The 17,062-nt window shown below is 46.3% G+C and overlaps 1 protein-coding gene across 10 annotated transcripts in view; it reads left to right on the top strand.

Moving 5' to 3' along the window:
- LOC118701490 (kinesin-like protein KIF2A) overlaps window positions 1-17,062 on the top strand; it is a 158,507-nt gene that overhangs the window by 28,023 nt on the left and 113,422 nt on the right. The window contains exon 1 of one of the 10 annotated variants that reach the window (XM_054517758.1): window positions 7,413-7,433. The exons of the other annotated variants lie outside the window; for them this stretch is intronic. The gene's annotated coding sequence lies outside the window, so the exon portion shown is untranslated. Of the gene's footprint in view, window positions 1-7,412; window positions 7,434-17,062 lie in introns of those variants that run through there. 10 annotated transcript variants of the gene reach the window in all.

Genomic DNA, 17,062 nt, shown 5'->3' with positions numbered 1-17,062 from the left:
CCGGTTTTCCCGGATCCATCTGTAAAAACCGTTATACCTTCCACTGGAACAGGAGAACAAATTTGTTTCCCTTCAAAAGGAATCTCTTTAGTCAGTGTTAGAACAGGATGAGAAAGCAAATGGTATGTGATTTGGCCTGTAAAACAAGATAAGGCAGATTGCAATTCATGATTATTTTGAAAGCACCATTCAAAATACCACTGTTGTACAGGTATCACAATGGTCACAGGGTCGTGTCCCAAAATCTCATGACAATGCCTGCGGCCCTTGATGATAATATCTGCAAAAAGCTCCTAAAGTCCTGGAGCTGTTTTCTGAGAACTGAAAGATAAAAATGTCCATTCCAGAATATGCAGTTGATCTTCCCAATTATCATTTGTTTGACACAGTATCCCACATGGTATTTCATGGTCTTTCAAAATAAACAATTGAACACCAACAGAGGTATCTATCCTGTTAACAAATTTGTGTGCTAGGGCTAATTCAATTTCTTCTAGGGTCTTTTTTGCTGCTGGGGTCAATCGCCTCCTGTCAGTAGAGGAGGTAATGCCTGACAGCAAATCAAACAATGGCTGCATCTGATGATTAGTTATACCTAAATATGATCAAATCCAACCTATTAAACCAACCAATTTCTGTACATCAGTAGCAGTTTTAACATCCATGTCTAACTTTACAGGTTGAGGCATAACTTGAGTGTTGGTCACCAACATACCTAGATATTTCCAAGGCATGTGTTCCTGCACTTTCTCTGGAGCAATGATCAGACCAAAAGCCTTCAAATTTGTCACAGCACATTGTTTAAAAGCTGATAACTGTTGTTTGTCATCAGATGCCAACAAGATATCATCCATGTAATGATAACAGTAGCAGTTTTTAAATTGCTCCCGCACTTTTGACAAGGCCTGCGCCACAAACCATTGACAAATAGTTGGCGAATTTTTCATGCCTTGGGGAAGTACCTTGCATTGATATCTTTTATTGGGTTCAGCATGATTTATAGAAGGCACAGTAAAAGCAAATTTTTCTTTGTCCTGCTCAGCCAATGGAATAGTGAAGAAACAATCTTTCAGATCAATGACAACTATTTGCCATTCCTGTGGAATCATCGTAGGTGTAGGAAGGCCTAGTTGTAAAGCTCCCATTGTTGCCATTACCGCATTTATCTGCTGTAAATCATGTAAAAGTCTCCATTTTCCCCATTTCTTTTTTATTACAAAAACAGGGGTATTCCAGGGACTGAATGATTCCTCAATATGTCCTGCTTGCAATTGTTCTGTGACTAATTCTTGCAGGGCAGTAAGCTTTTCAGTAGTAAGGGGCCACTGGCGAACCCAGACAGGCTTATCTGTCAACCATGTCAGGGCCACAACTGGACATTCATTGCCCTGCATCACAGTGGCCCCCATTAAAAATCCGTAGTAATTTTGACACCCCATTGAGATAAACAATCTCGTCCCCACAAACTTTGAGGAGCATCAGCAACATAGGGTCTGATGTTAGCTTGTTGGCCATCAGGATGTTTCACATTAATTACAATGGCTGACAGGCCACCTGTTGTAGCACCACCCAACCCCAGAAGTCCAAAACTTGCACGAGTGAGAGGTCACGACTGAGGACAGCAAAGTCACAAGAGTATTGTGACATCTGCTCCAGTGTCAATCAAACCTGTTACTGATATAGTTCCTGGATGACATCCACTGGCGGTGAGAGTGCATGTCTTTTCTGGACGGCTCTCCGTTACTTTCTCAGTCCAGAAGACTTGAGGTACTCCTGTCGATCCAAAACTTCCTGTGCCGCGACTTCGGTCCACTGTATTTGGAACAGAACTCACAAAAGGTACAATTTGAGCAATGCAAGTTCCTTTCTGAATAGTGACAGGAGGGTCATCGATGGATACCATGGCATGAATCTGTCCTAAATAATCAGCATCAATAAGCCCTAGATGCACATGAATACCTCTCAGTGTAGTACTTGATCTCCCTATCAAAAACGCACTCAATCCCCGTCCTATCGGACCATAGGCATCGAGGGGCACTTTACATATTTCTTTAGTTAGAATGGTTACTGTGTCAGCGGTGGATATATCAATCCCTGCGGACCCGCTTGTTGCCCCTGAGTATTGTTCGCAAATGGGTAGCTTTGCAGTGCTGGGAAGGCCTGCATTTGCTGTTGTGGTGGTTGTTGGGGTATTTGTTTCCCCACGCGCCCCTTCGCGCTCCTCTGGGTTTCCTGGCAATAGCTGACCATTTGCATGATATTTACTCCTGCATTGTTTAGCATAGTGCCCAGGTTTAGCACAACGATTGCATACAACATCGCTGCTTGCACTTGGCTTAAATGTTTTCCAGACAGTACACTGTGACCTTACGTGCCCTTGTTGTCCACAATTATAACATTTCGCTGAAGGTCTTAGCACTGCAGCAAGAACTGCTATTTTATGCTTGACTGAACCAACTTTCGAGCAAGCAGTAACCATTTCAGACAAGGTGGGTTCCCCAGGTAAAGTGTCAATAATCTTTCTGCAGTCTGGGTTTGCATTTTCTTTAGCCAATTGTATGCACAATTTGTCTCGCAAAGTTTCATCTTCTACCTGTTTCTCAATAGCTGCAGCAAGTTTTTCCGCAAATTGCAAAAATGGTTCTCTCATCCCTTGCTGTATAGTGACATATTTCTGTTTTGGAGCTGCCATTTCCATTGTTTTAGTTAAGGCACTCATGCCAATTTGCTGAGCTTGCACCAAAATTGAAGGATGCCACCTTGCCTGTAAATCTGGATTGGCAAAAGGCCCAGTGCCCAGTAGGGCATCTGTTGCCTTCTTGTGAAGGCCGCGATGACCTGGTTTCGGAGTCCAGCACGGCGATCCCCTCCTTGGGATCCCTCGGGGCCAATAACGGACGCTGACACCAATGTGGTGGACGGTTAAAGGCGTTTATTGAGGGGTCTCGAGGGTATTTATGGACTAAGGGGCTTCTCTACGTCAGACAGGGGTTTGGCTATACTTTCTAGGGTTAGTATGGAGTGGAAAGTTACTGGCATGCATAGGTTAGGGGGGCTACACGTCTGGCTACATTCCAAGGGTGATCCTTATCTATGGGGAGGGGGGTAGAAGGATTCCTGTAATTTTCCGTCACAGCCCGAAATCTTCCGAACGCCTGTCCCTATGCCTACTACAGGCATCAACACCCACAGCATGACGAGGGTCGTGTTGAGGCAACTGCATATTTGTTAAAGCGGTGTGCTCAGCCACTCGCCTCCAAATTTCTTGAAATACACCGTATTGCACTGGCTGGAATAGAATTGTAGCAAGATGCGTGATGTCATAAGGTGCAAGCATATCTGTATTAATTACACATAATAATTGCATTACCGATGAGGAATTAATACCATACTGAGCCACTTTTGATTGGAGGTCTTGCACAACCCTCCAGGCAAAGATGTGATGACTGTCACCCTGCCCTGTTCCAGGAGCTGCTTTAAAAACTGGAAGAGCCATAGGGTTATCACAAGCAACATTTGCATTGGCACTGTTCTCCTGAGGTACTCTTGGAGCACCTAACCTTTCTATGATGTCCCAATTCTTTTCTTCAACTGCTTTCCTCCTAACAAATTCCCAAAACTCCTGAGGGTGTCGAGGAAGCACAGTTACTTGGCATGGGGACAAAGTCCATGGGGCAGCAAGGCTAGAGCTCTTAGGAGGTAAAGGGACCAGAGCTCCTTGCCCCAACTCAGATGTTACTGCAGGCGACTCATCACTTGCTTCGCTGCTGCTGTCACTGTCAGGTAACGGAGGATACGGCCTTGCAGGTTTTCAAGCTGCTCAGAGGGGAGCGGGGGGGCGGATGGCTGGACTAGAGCGGAGGGAAGCGGGGGGGCAGATGGCTGGGTTTCTCTCTCTGCTAAAGACATTTCAGCTAACTGGCGTAGTGGTGTAGTATATACAGACACCATAGCTAGCTGCTGTGCAGGTGTGAGATTAAGAGGTTTAGGGGTCTGATAAGAAGATGCTATGGCAGCTTTCCCAGAAGCCTTGGCAGCTTTCCCAGAAACTTTGGCAGCTTTCCCAGAAGCTTTGGCGGCTTTCCGGAAGCTTTGGCAGCTTGCCAGGTAACTTGCATGGCACCCGGACTTTCTTCAAGGATAGATTCACCAAGTTCCCCATCAGAGGCCCCCTCTGCCTCATCCCCCCCATCAGGTTCTGTTATCAGCCCCAACTCTTCGTCCGCATCCCGCTCTGCTTGTTCTCGCTCTGTTTTCCATTCCTTTAATGCCTCAAAGAGCAATTCCCAAGTAACTGCTAGATCGACAACCGTTTTATCTCCCTCTCGGATGACTTCCCACAGTCTGTCCCCGACTTTTTTCCATGCCTTAACACGAAATGCTGTGTCGGGATCAGTGCCAAAATTCTGTGATTTAGCCCACAGCAATATATTTCGAAGGGCATAGTCTGACGTATTAATTCCCTTATTTCTTAACAAAACTTTCCATGTAGCCAAAACATTTTCTTCCTCTTTAGATAAATTATGTCCCATTATTACTAGTTGGTGGGTCACCTACTTCCAGGTGTCTTGATAGGAGGAAATCAGGTCCGGACCTCCCTGCGGCTTCCACCTGCCACTCTCAGCTGCACCAACGCCGCCTCCCCCACTACGTCCCAGTAGGTCACGGTTGCCAATTGCTAGGACCCCGTATGGGCCCCCACCAACTATGTTCTTATCACATCGGCGATCACCGGATGTCATTATCGAGGAGGTCACGACACAAAGCAGAGACCACAAGCAGTCTCAGTTGGCAACTCTTTATTATTGAACATGGCTGACTTTTATACACTTTCCAATTGTTTATGCTTCTTCTACCCTAACTATTGGCCACAATAAGTCAACATAATACTATTGGTGAAAAGTTATAGTGACTTCAACTAACTTTCTAAAAATACTTCGTCCAGATGCAAGGTTCTCTTATCTTTCTTCTCTCAGTCTCCTTGGTTACAGCCTTGGAGAGAGCTCCTTATCAGCTTCTTCTTACTTCTCAGCTTCTTCTCACTCCTTTAGCTAACAGGCCCGCTGTTAGCCCCTTCCACAAATGGCCACGTAGGAGGCCAGGCAGAGAAGGAGATGACTGAGATGACTGTCACATCTGCCCGTGTCGATCAAACCTTGAAGCCAGGTCTTTGGCTGACAGGCACCCAGTAGGGTCAGGGTACACATCATCTGGGGTTGCTGAGCAGAAAGATCCGCAGACCAGAAGACTTGTGGCAGTCCCGTGGATTCGAAGACACCATTCCCACGAGTCCACTGGCCCATCCTGGGGATACATGACTGAAAAGGCACAAGTTGAGCAATCCAAGTCCCTGCCGGAATAGTGATGGGGGGGGTGGGTGTGGAAACCGTAGCACAAATTTGACCCTAAAAGTCAGAGTCAATGACACCTGGGTGAACAAAGATTCCTTGGTGGGTGACAATAGATCTTCCCACAAGCAGTGCACTCAGTCCTTGTACCAAAGGTCCGAATACATCCACAGGAACCTTTTGTTCATGACAGGATTCTAAGATGGCTGCGGTTGCGGTATGTACATCCACCCCAGAAGAGCCATGGGTGCTGCCCCTGAACTGGCTGAGCAGGCCTGTGCCGGTGCCATGCCCTGAGGAATCACTTGTGTCAGAGTGCAGTTCCCCTGTGTGCTCATCCTCCCTTTCCTAGGCCTGACAAAGGCTGGCCATTGGCATGATATTTGGACTTACATTGATTTGCAAAATGACCTGCCCTTAGGCACTTAGAGCAAAGGAAATCACAAGAAATTGGTATTTGGTCCTGTTTGCTTGTGTGTTCCCTGCTTCTTGCCCTTGTTTTTGCCTTATTTCTGTTGTCTGCCCCCTGAGGATTTCTGGCCTGGATGCAAAGCAACTGTCAGAGCAGACACTTTGTGGTCTACAGCACCCAGTTTGTCACATGCGTGGACCACATCTGTTAGCGTTGGGTTGCCTGGAAGAACATCTATGATTTTCTGGCAATCACTGTTAGCGTTGTCCCGTGCTAACTGCTTGCATAAAACCTGCCTCAAGATATTATCCTCAACCTGTTTCTCCAGGGCTGCTGCAAGTTTCTCAACAAATGGCAGAAAGGGTTCACCTGCTCCTTGAGTTATTGTCGCATATCGTGGCTTGGGAGAGGCCATTCTATAGTTCTTAGCAATGCATTAAATCCTACCCTTTGCTCAAGAATGGCAGGGTCCCAGGTAGCCTGAAGATCAGGATTGGAAAAGGCCTGTTCTTCAAGGAGAACGTCCACTCCCACGTAAAACCTAGGAACTCCCTGAGGCAATTGCCTGTTGTCTGCTGCAATCCTTTCAGCAACCTGCCTCCAGTTGTCCAGAAAAACCCTAAATTGCACAGGCTGGAACAATATTTGAGCTATATGTTTAATATTAAATGAAGCAAGCAGGTCTGTGTTTAGCACTCAGAACTTGCATAACTTGTGCAGAGCCAAGGCCATATTTTGCCACCTTATCTTGCAAATCTTGGACCACTCGCTAGGCAATCACATCATGCCTGTCAGCTTGTCCCGTATTTGGGACAGCTTTATACACGGGAAAAGCTTGAATTTCTCTTCGTGGCGGAACATTTTCTTCCTGAACCACCTGTGTTTCCTCTACAGATGCTGTATTAACTGACTGACATCTGTGGCCCCTTCCCCTGGATCTGGTGTGGTGTCAGCTTCACAGCATGGCATTCCCACACTTTCTAACAGGTTCCAATCCCCAGTCTCTAAAGCTCACATCTTAACTGCTTCCCAAAAGTGGCAAGGGTTCTTGGGGCGCACGGTCACCCGACGGGGGCAAAGTCCAAAGATTACTCAGGGACGATGACGCCGCCTGTCGGTGCTGGTGTTCTGCTCCTAGGGCACGCCTCTGCCAGGGGGCTGGCTGTTGGCATTCCTTGCTGTGGCTGTTCCCATCCTGGGATGGGGACAACAGCCTGCGGGCAGCAGGCGGTGGTGGGTTGTCCGGAGGCTCCGAAGTTTAGGGGCCAACTGCGGACTGCGGAGACGAGGGGCTGGTTACAAGCCCTGCTGTGGGGGGTCCGGCCCCTGGCAGTGCTGCAGCCGGGGGCCAAGCTGTGACTGCCACGGCGGTCGTCACTGAGGTGGGTGACGTGGCCGCTGTGGAGGCTACAGGCATGGCTGCCACCGGCGCAGGCTGCAATGGGAAAGCTGCAAAAGACATTAAGTCAACTGAGTCAGCTGTCGCACAGGGAGTAGGAGGAGGCAGTTGTTCCACAACTAAAGGTGGGAGGGCTAAAGGGAACACAGCTCCTGTTGTGTGATTTACCGACTGAAGAGACGCTGCTGGTGCTGCGGTCACTGTCGCTGATCGTCTGCACAGACGCCATGGAAAAGGAGGGGGAATGACGACAAGGGAGCTGATGGAGCAACTGGTAAGGCTGTGGCAACCACTGATGATGGAGATGGTTTCGCCCTCACCTGCGGTGCAGGGGGGGAATCTGAGTTGGGAGCAGCAGCTCCTGCCGGCCGTGAAAGAGTCTGTCCCTGGCTTGCAGGAGGGGGAAGACAGGGCTGGCAGGCGGAGTCAAGTGGCTTGTGGGGCAGTGCAAGGCCATTCCACTGGGCGGCGCAAGGCTGCCCGAAACACAGACATGTCCACTGCATCCTGCGGAGTGGAGGCAGGCATCATTGGTGGCTGGAGCGGGGCCAGCTGTCTCAGCGGCTCACCAGCAGCTTTTTGTGGGGCAGGGGACAGCTGATCCGCTGGGCGCGGCGGCGACAGTTTTGGCGCTGCCAGCAGTGGTGGAGGGGCTGAAAGCAGTGTAAATGGGGAGGGGCCATCGCCCAGGCACGGTCAGGTTGCGGTTATTGTGCTCGGCGGTGCCAGTTTTTGGGAGGAGGATACGTTGGTCTCACAGAATCATAGGGATGAGGATATTTCAGTGGAACATAATCTCTAGGTGAGAGATAGGTTCCACGGGGGGTCCCCACATCCCCTGCCGGTCTGCGTGGAGCTGGAGAGAAACTGGCAGCCGCCCGGCCCACCCATCCTCCCCCCGCCATGTCAGTGCCCCCAGAGGCAACATTGTCGCCCCCTGAAGCCCCCATTTCCTACTCGCTTTCCCTCTGGGTGTGGCCTCGGAAGACAGAGGACAGGAGTCCCCATACAGGTATAAGTCGAGGCACAGTGGAATCCTCATTAGTAACGTCTTCCAAGAGCCAGTAGCCCAATGCATCCCACAATTGCAGACTAAAAGTGGTCTCTATATCTACTGGAAAGTCATGAGATTTGGCTCAGGCAAGTAGAGTGCAGAGTGAATCATCTGACACAGAGAGACTCCAATAAAGGAAATCATGTCCTTTCACACAGAAACGATCGCACGTTCTTCCCTGGAGAGGTGACTCCCCATCATGAAAACACTGGCCCCCAACCTCCAGCAAGAGGTACTGACTGTCCACTTTGCTAGGAAATTCGTTCCTGACCGAGCTTTTAAGCTATCAGGGCAAAACCACGATCCCAGTCCCCTCCAGAAGGACATGGGGAAAGTTCGTTACCTCTCCGGGGGAACAGAGGGTGTCCAGACGTGGACGGGCTGCTTGGGCGCCGCGGGATCCCAGCAGAGTTCCGGTGGAGGTCTGAGGCGTCCCTTCCTCTGTCCCGTGATCCACGAGGGGCTGACTGATGCAATACACAGCGTGGTCACCAGATGTCGCTATTGCATAAGAAATGACACAGACTCATGAGACGGCTGATTGGCATAACACACACTGTATATTTGAAACTGCTCCTTTTTATAAGCTGTTCCGATCCAGGTAGATTTGATTGGTCATTCAGTTAATACATTTCACCTGATTGGCTAATTAACAAGAAGTCCTTCTTATAAACAATCTTTGAGAAAAACAAGAAAACAGAGAGTAGGAAAACAACCCCTGCAGGTTGTGTATAATAATAAGCTATCATTGTTTATCTTCAACTCCCTAAAGTCTCTCAAGCCGATTCTGGGAAAACTTATCTAGTTTTATCGCTCTCTGACCAGGCTGTCACATTCACAATATCTATAATTTGAACACTTCATCCCCCTATACTTTAAATGAGTTACAGGGAAAATGAGTCTGATGTATCAATTATAACTTCTCCATAGCCTTACAAGAGAATGTCCAGCCCAGGACTTGAAGCATCTCCTCAACCCTCCCATCTAGGACTTGACTTCTTACTGACCTTCATGTCTCATGTTGTTCTCTATGTTTCTTTACTCTGTTCTTTTCTCTCACCCGAGGGAGGATCAAAGATCTGCAAGTCTTATCTGTGCACTGAAAGAGTTAGTATCTCACCCGGGGCCTGCAGATGGTCACGTGATCCCTGCTGGGCAGTGGCCGGAGCACTCATGGTGTTGGATTTTCAGGCCACACTGGGGGCTTTGTCAGAATCTCAGGAGGCCCGGGCGAGAATGGCGGCAACCGCTCTGGCTGCATGGCTGTTTTCCGGCCCCTGCTGCGTTCAGTTCCAGCCATGGGGCTGCTTTCTGCACGGGCTGCAGAGCTGCGTCCGGTTTTTTTTCGGCGGCTGCACTAGGGGGAGGGCCAGGATCTCAGCAGCCAGGCTTGACTCTGAAGCTGATGGCCTCCCCTCCCCCTGCCCGGCAGCTGCTGGGGGCCTGGTCCTGCGGCAGGGCCCACCCGGCCCGGCCGAGATGAGAGCTGGGCCGGAGTTGTTACCTGTTTCCCGACTGGAAGGAAAAGAGAGCTTCCCGGGGTTTTTTCATCTTAAACGTGTATTCATAGAGGAGTGTCTACCTTTCTCAGTGGTTTAACAGACTGTCAAAACCAATTACTGGTTGGTTTTTTGTCAGACACGGAGGAAACTGCTGACGGCCTCTCTTAGAAAGTCACTTCTGTGAGTGCCTCCAATGCAAAACCAGCACAATGATGACAAAGACTTATATAACTACCTGGAGAAATAATATCTCACTTTTTTTCTCCATAATTTCAGTCTTTTGCTGAAATAGGATATATTTCTTATGCACTGCAGCCCTTTAGTAGGCTGATTACTGTTTTTCGTATATGTTTTTAGTCAAATTGTGTTCTGTCCATTTCTTCCTCAGGCTGTTTCTGTTTTCTCTGTCTTTGCAGATCTGAAATATTACCTAGGACAGAGAAATTAATTATATGTTTTCTCATCTGAAAAGCAGGGGAAAATACATTTCTGGTCTCACTCTGTCAGAATCAATGTAACAGGCATGAGGAGAAGGGATGTTCATGCAATTGGAAGAGTGATTAAAGATTTGACAGAACTTCCATGAATGAAAGAATTGTGAATTTTATGTATTAACCTTCAAATAGTGTAAAAAAGAAAGATCATGAGCTTGTGCCCATTGTTTTTCATAATACAAGAACAGGAGAGCTGTCAGTGTTTGAAAGAGAAAACTTTAAACTGATAAAGGAGAACAAATTAGGTACAGTTAGCACATGGAGCTTGTTACCAGAGGAGATGGAAGCTAGAAGCATAGCAGAATTTTAAGGATGTTGATGTAGATGGTAGGAATATCCAATTTTACACTAAAAAATTTTCAAAAAACTACCAGCAACTGTAAAAGGTGGTTTCTGTTTTCCCTGAGTTGTAGTTTAAATAACCTCTAACTGATAGGAGGTAGAAAGAAATCTTGCATGTAGCTGAGTTTTTTGTAATTGTCTACTTAAGAATTTTCTTCACTTGTCTCTTAAGCAGCTGGAATTGGTCACCGTCAAAGATGATCTAGTCCAAAAACCTACTGGCAGCTCCTTTCTTCTTAGACTTGCCCAAACATCATTGCAACTGTTTCACCCTTAAACATGAACAAGACTAAATTTTTGTAATGCAACACCATTCAAGTTTGGGTAGTCACCCTATTTTACAAGCTCTTGAGGATAGATTTAAATGGTAATGTGTTTTTATTCTTTCCTTTTGTGATATGCATCTATTCCTTCCTTGTTATTAAGATGTGTTGTTTGGTTTTTTTTTTTTTTTTTTTTTTTTTTTTTTTTTTTTTTTGTTACTGCGTTTAAATAATTTCACTCAATTACCTAATCCCTAAGTAAGCCTGTGTTGGTTTTGGATGGCCTGGTTTTTGGTAGCAGGAGGGCCATGGAGGTGGCTTCTATAAGAAGCTGCTAGAAGCTTCTACCATGTCCGCCAGACCCAATCCCTGATGGCTCTGAAGATGGATATGTCACTGGCCAAGACTGAGCCAATTAGAGATAATGGTAATGCCTATGTGAAAATATATTTAAGAGGTGTCATGGTTTGATGCTTGCACAATGCCAGTGCCCCCATGAAAATATATTCTCCCTGGTGTCTGCTGTGAGATGTGACCAGGAATAGAGCAAAGCAGGCTCCAACTTAGGAATAGAGAAAAAAACTTTATTAACCTACAACTATATGTAAAAAGAAACACACACAGAACTCAGAATAAAAACCTTCCAAAAACATTCCTCCTGCCCCCACCAAATTCCAACACATCACAGTAAGACAAAACCTTGGATTCTCAATTCAGTTACCACCTCTCAGATCACCAACTCTCAGTCCATCACCACCCTTCAGATACTCAATTCTCAGTTCATCAAGAAGAGAGGAGTCCCTCTTGTACCTTAGGCTTCCCCTGGAAACACAGCTGAAACCTCTTGTGTTTCCATGTCACACGTGGCACCGCCCGGAGATCATTTGCCATCGTGACATCTTCCATGTACAGTGCTCTCACCACTGCACATGGACCAGAGCTGCTTCTAGGGTTCCCCTTTTAAGGGTGCTTTGCCCAGTTCCAAAAAAGCAGAGTCTCTCAGTTTTGGGACACCTGTCCCCCCCAAATTTCACCCCCTGGGGCCGAGGGGTCTCGCAAACAGAGATCTTCTTCACTGAAGATCGAGGGCACCACCACCCTCCTTACCCATCGTCTCTGTTCACGCCACTCCTTCACATAACATTACTGCACTCTCTTGGCTCCAAGCCATTGCCTCCTCCTAAATGCAGTCTCTGTGTCACAGGAAAAAAATGGTTCTGTCCATGGCTATACAAGAAAAGTCCAGCCAAAGGCCACTCCATCATCTCCTCTCACCTAGGATTCTTCTCAACTCTTCTGATATCTTTCACTTGCACGGATTTTCACCACACTTGTCCATTTCCTCCCATTTCATCTCTATCTCTCTTCTCATTCAGATCCAGGAGGATCAGTATTTGTAAGGTTTCCATCATTCAAGGAAAGGGTTAAAAATCTTGGGCTCTGCCTGCCCAGAACTCCCACGGCTGCCCGGCCATGCTGCCAGCACATGATATCGAATTTCAAGGTGGCACAATGGCACAAGCACAGGCACAGGCTCTCTCTCTCTCCTGGGGGGGGACAACTGCCCGATGCCTCTCAGTGCTCCTCCACCCTTCCATCCTTCAGGGGCCTTCACCTCCCTTCTCTGTCTAAGGCTCTGACCTACCTCGCCAGGCTGCATGGCTTCCCCTCCCCCGCCCAGCCCACAGCTGGGCAGGGGAGGTCTGACCTCTTTCATGGACTGGAACCAAGAGAGCTTCCCCCTGGGAGTTCTCTGCTTTTAACCCCCTGTGTTCTCAGAGGTGTATCCATGTCCTCAGTGGCCACACCAGGTGCCAATATTCAAATCTGAGCACCTATCGGTTTGACCACCAAACTCCCAAAAAACTCACTTCCTTTTCAAACCAGGACAGAAGAAAATCAAAACAGAGTAGGGGTACAGGTTTTTTTCCTAGCCGCAGAAGAGGAGGAGGTAAGAACATGTAAGGGAAGCAAAATGGAGACACCAAGGTCAGTGAAGGAGGGGGAGGAGGTACTCCAGGCACCAGAACCAAGATTCCTCTGCAGGCTGTGGTGAAGACCATGGGGAAGCAGGTCGTCTCCCTGAAGCCCATGGAGATCCACAGGGGATGCAGAGATCCACCCGCAGCCTGTGGGTGAGGTTCTCACACCAGAGTGGGTGGATGCCCATGGGAGGCTGTGGTCCAGTGGAAGACAGTGGAAAAAGGGGACCCCTGCTTCCAGGTTGGAGCAGCCCGTCCTTGGAGAGCTGCACCCTGTGTAATAGTGACCCACATTGCAGCAGTTTTGGGAGGACTGTTTGCCCATGGGAGGGACTCATGTTGCAGCAGTTTTTGGAGGACTGCTGCTTGTGAGAGTGGACCCATGTTGGAGAAGTTCATGGAGAACTATCTCCCATGGGAAGGGACCCCACGACGTAGCAGGGAAAGGACTCCTCTCCCTGAGCAGCGGAAGAAAATCTCGGGTGATGAACTGACCATCCCCCCACGCCCTGTCTCCTGCGTTGTCGGTGGGAAGGAGGGATGGGTTGGGGGAAGAAACGGTGGTTTTAAGGGCTTATTTTACTTCTCATTATCCTCCTCTGATTGTTGTTGTTAACTTTGTATCTCTAAGTTGAACCTGTTTTGCCCTTGGAGTGTTTTCGCTCAGTTCTTATCTCAACTCATGAACCCTTTGTTTAATTTTTTTTTCCTCTCCTCTGCCCAGATGTAGCAGGGGAGGGTGACTGAGCAGCTTTTCATGGGTGCCTGGAATTTGGCCAGTGTCAAACCACAACAAAGACATATGGACACAATGTGTCTGTCTTTCCATAGTGGCCAGATCACATGCAGGGTTTCAAATTTACTTTTGCTGGTTGATCTAATGGATCCAACATTTAGGCCTACTTATCCAGTGTAGGTCCTCAAATTGATACATCCAGAGTTTCTGGGGATTTTTGGAAGAGGATTTGTTAAATTTTGTGTCCTTTTTCAAATAACTAAGTGTTTGGCTTTTTGTTGCACCGTAAGTATATTTCCACTGTTACTCCCAGATTCTCAGGTATTTATGTAGGCCTTATGTGTTTTGTATATATAGCCTTTGACAAGAGTTGAAGTCATGATCTTCAGAGAATCTCATGTTTGTTCCATAAGTGTGTTTAACACAGCATTACATACTGGCAATAATGTCTGTAGCTGTATATGGCTACTAGGACTACACAGTTTGTATTGTGTGTTTTTCCCTTTAGGGGAATCTATCCTTTATTTCTGTTCAGTGGATGAAATTATTGCTCTTTCCACCTACTCTCTATAATGGCCTGTTGCCTGTGTTTACTGTCCCAAAACAGGTTCTTTCACCTGGTGTGCAAGAGGCCAATCAACACCCAAAGTATTTGATTTATGTACAGTTCTGAGCAGAAAGGGGTGCTGGGTGGCAAATCCACAAAGCTAGCACAACAACTACCAAAACTTTTCAGTATTTAAACATTTAGCAAACAAAGGCATTAATGTTCATTGGCTACAAGTTACATAGTTCTCTTATTGTAGGAAAGACATTCTGTGCTGTTCTTGTGAGCCAGCAAAGGCTTCCTGATGATAAGGAAAGCCCCATATCTCTCCTGAGGAAGACACCAAGGTTGTCACCATGGAGATGTGATGAAGGAGAGAAAGTTAAGAGATACGGACTCTAGCTGGCTCACAGAATGACGTGGCTCCTTGGTCACCCACTGAGAACTTTGTTTCTTTTTCATAACCAATGGACAGTGAATGTGTATGTTAAGTGAATGTAAATATCTTGAAAAAGTATAAAAGCAACATGTTGCTGTAATAAATCTCTCTTGCACCCTTCTGATGGAGTCGTGGTACTTTGTGCTGTGTCATGCTCTATAACGACACTTATTATTAGTATTCTCTCTTCTATTGGTTAATGATTCTCTCACTTCCCATGCTAATTAGTCTTCATGTTCAGTTTTTCTCTTCTTTTGAGCTGGTGGGTTTCTTGGTTTGGTGGTCCATGAGTTGGTGGTTGTGATCTGCCCCTACCAGAATTACCTTTTGCCCACTTGGAGCTGATTTCAGCAGAGCTGCTGAGTTGACTTTATTAGTTTTTCCTTATCTTGGGGGTACTGCAGATGTCCCTGTGGCCCATAAATTCTGCATTCTTTGTGCCCACTATCATAGTACATCCTTCTTCCCATGCTTTGTTAACCTCCCCCTGGGGTCTGCGATCATTGAAGCATGTCAAGCCCTAAACCTTAACAAGGCAATTATACAGACAAGTAATTTGTCTTCCTACCACCTGGACATCAGGCTCAGTTTTACTCATGTTTTCTTCTTATGGTTTTATGAGCTGAAGACTTTGCCGTGCTGCTGCTTGGCAGCACAGCAGCAAGCATGGCTTCCCATCTTGCTGAGGTGAGAAAAGGCATTAAATTGTTGGAAAGAGGTCATGCATGAGAGAAGAGTAATGTTAATGCAAAAGTATCTATTTGCTCCAGAAGAAAAATTAGCCTTTTGAGTTCTTATAATACATCCACTTACTGTAGGACAATGTAGAGAAATGAGTGAACACTATGAAGTATTCAGCACGTAAGCTCCTTTTCTCCTTTCCTGGAGCACAAAATCTGTAACATTTTTGTTAGCTTGACCTGTGGAATGTGCCATTGTGATTTTTTTTTTTTTTTTTTTTTTTTTGGTGCTTGAGAAATAAGTAACAGAATGGAGTACATTCACTTCATTATGGTGTTCTTGTTTAAGTTATTCCTTTGCAAACCTTATAGAGTTTGGGGGTTTTTTTAAACTTTTTTCCCATCTTATTGCTTATTGGGTCATCTTGTCTTCCTTACCATACTATATGGCTGGACTCTTGGGATCAGAAGGAGAATGCTGTGTTCAGCCCCTTGGGAACACTAAAATATGATATTCACTATAAATATCCACAGTATGTTTAGTCAGAGAGGAAAAGAAACCATTTACTTTTGCTAAATTAAAGGTTTATGTTAACTTTTCAGAATTGAGTTAAATTCTTAATGTAATACAAAAAGTAAGATGCAGAAGTCCACAGTAAGGACTCCCAAGCAGTCTTAATTTTGTAGTGAGAATGTGCAGTTCTCCTGGTGTGCAGTCAGGTGGTGCTGGTTTCTGCATGATGAGCACTCGCATGTGAATCATTCTCCTCTCTTTTGCACTCTGTTAATATTGTTGTTGTTACTGTTCGTTGTCTTATTGCTGTTTCCAGTAAATTGTTCTTCTCTCAACCCGTGATCTTTACCTTTTGTACCTCCAATTCTCCTCTCCATTCTACCACAAGGGAAGAGGGGGGAGTGAGCAAGTGGTGCATGGTTTGGGGTGTTTGAGTGGGAGCACTAAATGGGGGAATACCATTCCTAAACCATGACAGTAGTAAACAAAATACATGGTCAAGCATGATGGTGTTTATAATTTAAAGGGTTTTTTTCGGGACTTTAGCTGGTCAGAGTGACCCTGAGATACGTACAAGCTTCTTTTTCCCAGCCCAGCAGTCGAAGAAGGAGTCAGAACTTTTCTGTTCTCGTTCTCAAGGTTGTTTATTATTTCTTATCTATAACATTCTTTCTCTGACCCGCCGCAAGTCTGTCTGGCAGGTCGGGTTGAGGCACACTGCCCGCCTCCGAGGCGGTGTTGTCTTTTTATACTAAAAACTATGTGTACACTATTTACAATAACTTCCCAATACCTATCATCTATGTTAGACAGTGAGCTTCTACTCTAAACCAATCTAAAAGTGCCAACATCACCCAGAAGATGGAGGCGAGGAAGAAGAAGGAAAAAGGACAAAGCACATCCAAATTCCTCCATCTTTGGATCCTGAGCCCCCATTCTAAAAACCTCAAAAATCTATTTTTCACCCCGTGACAAACTAACTATTATTCTACTTAAACTCTTTTGACTTGTAATTCTTCATATAAAGGTTGGTAATTGTTTTTTCCAAGGGCTAAATCAAAATCATAGGGGTCTTGGGCTCTGTGCCAAGGTCTCTGAGCCCCCCCGGGCAGGGGCTCAAGCCCTCCAGGGCAGCCAGAGGAATTTCCTGGGTTCTGACAGGTTTTTTAGAAAACATTGACTGATAATAATTTCTCATAATGCCTCGGTAGCATAGTTAGAGGTATTTGGAAGCCTAGATGTTCTCACTGTGTATTTTTAAATGTAAGGTAGGTGTTTTGGAGCTGGAATAAATTTTCTGTTATTTCTGTTCGTTCATCTCTTTCAAAAACATGAACAAGCTTTTAGGTA

The sequence above is a fragment of the Molothrus ater genome, chromosome W (genome assembly GCF_012460135.2).
Source record: "Molothrus ater isolate BHLD 08-10-18 breed brown headed cowbird chromosome W, BPBGC_Mater_1.1, whole genome shotgun sequence".
Lineage (NCBI taxonomy): Eukaryota > Metazoa > Chordata > Aves > Passeriformes > Icteridae > Molothrus > Molothrus ater.
This window is presented reverse-complemented; position numbering and strand designations above follow the sequence as displayed.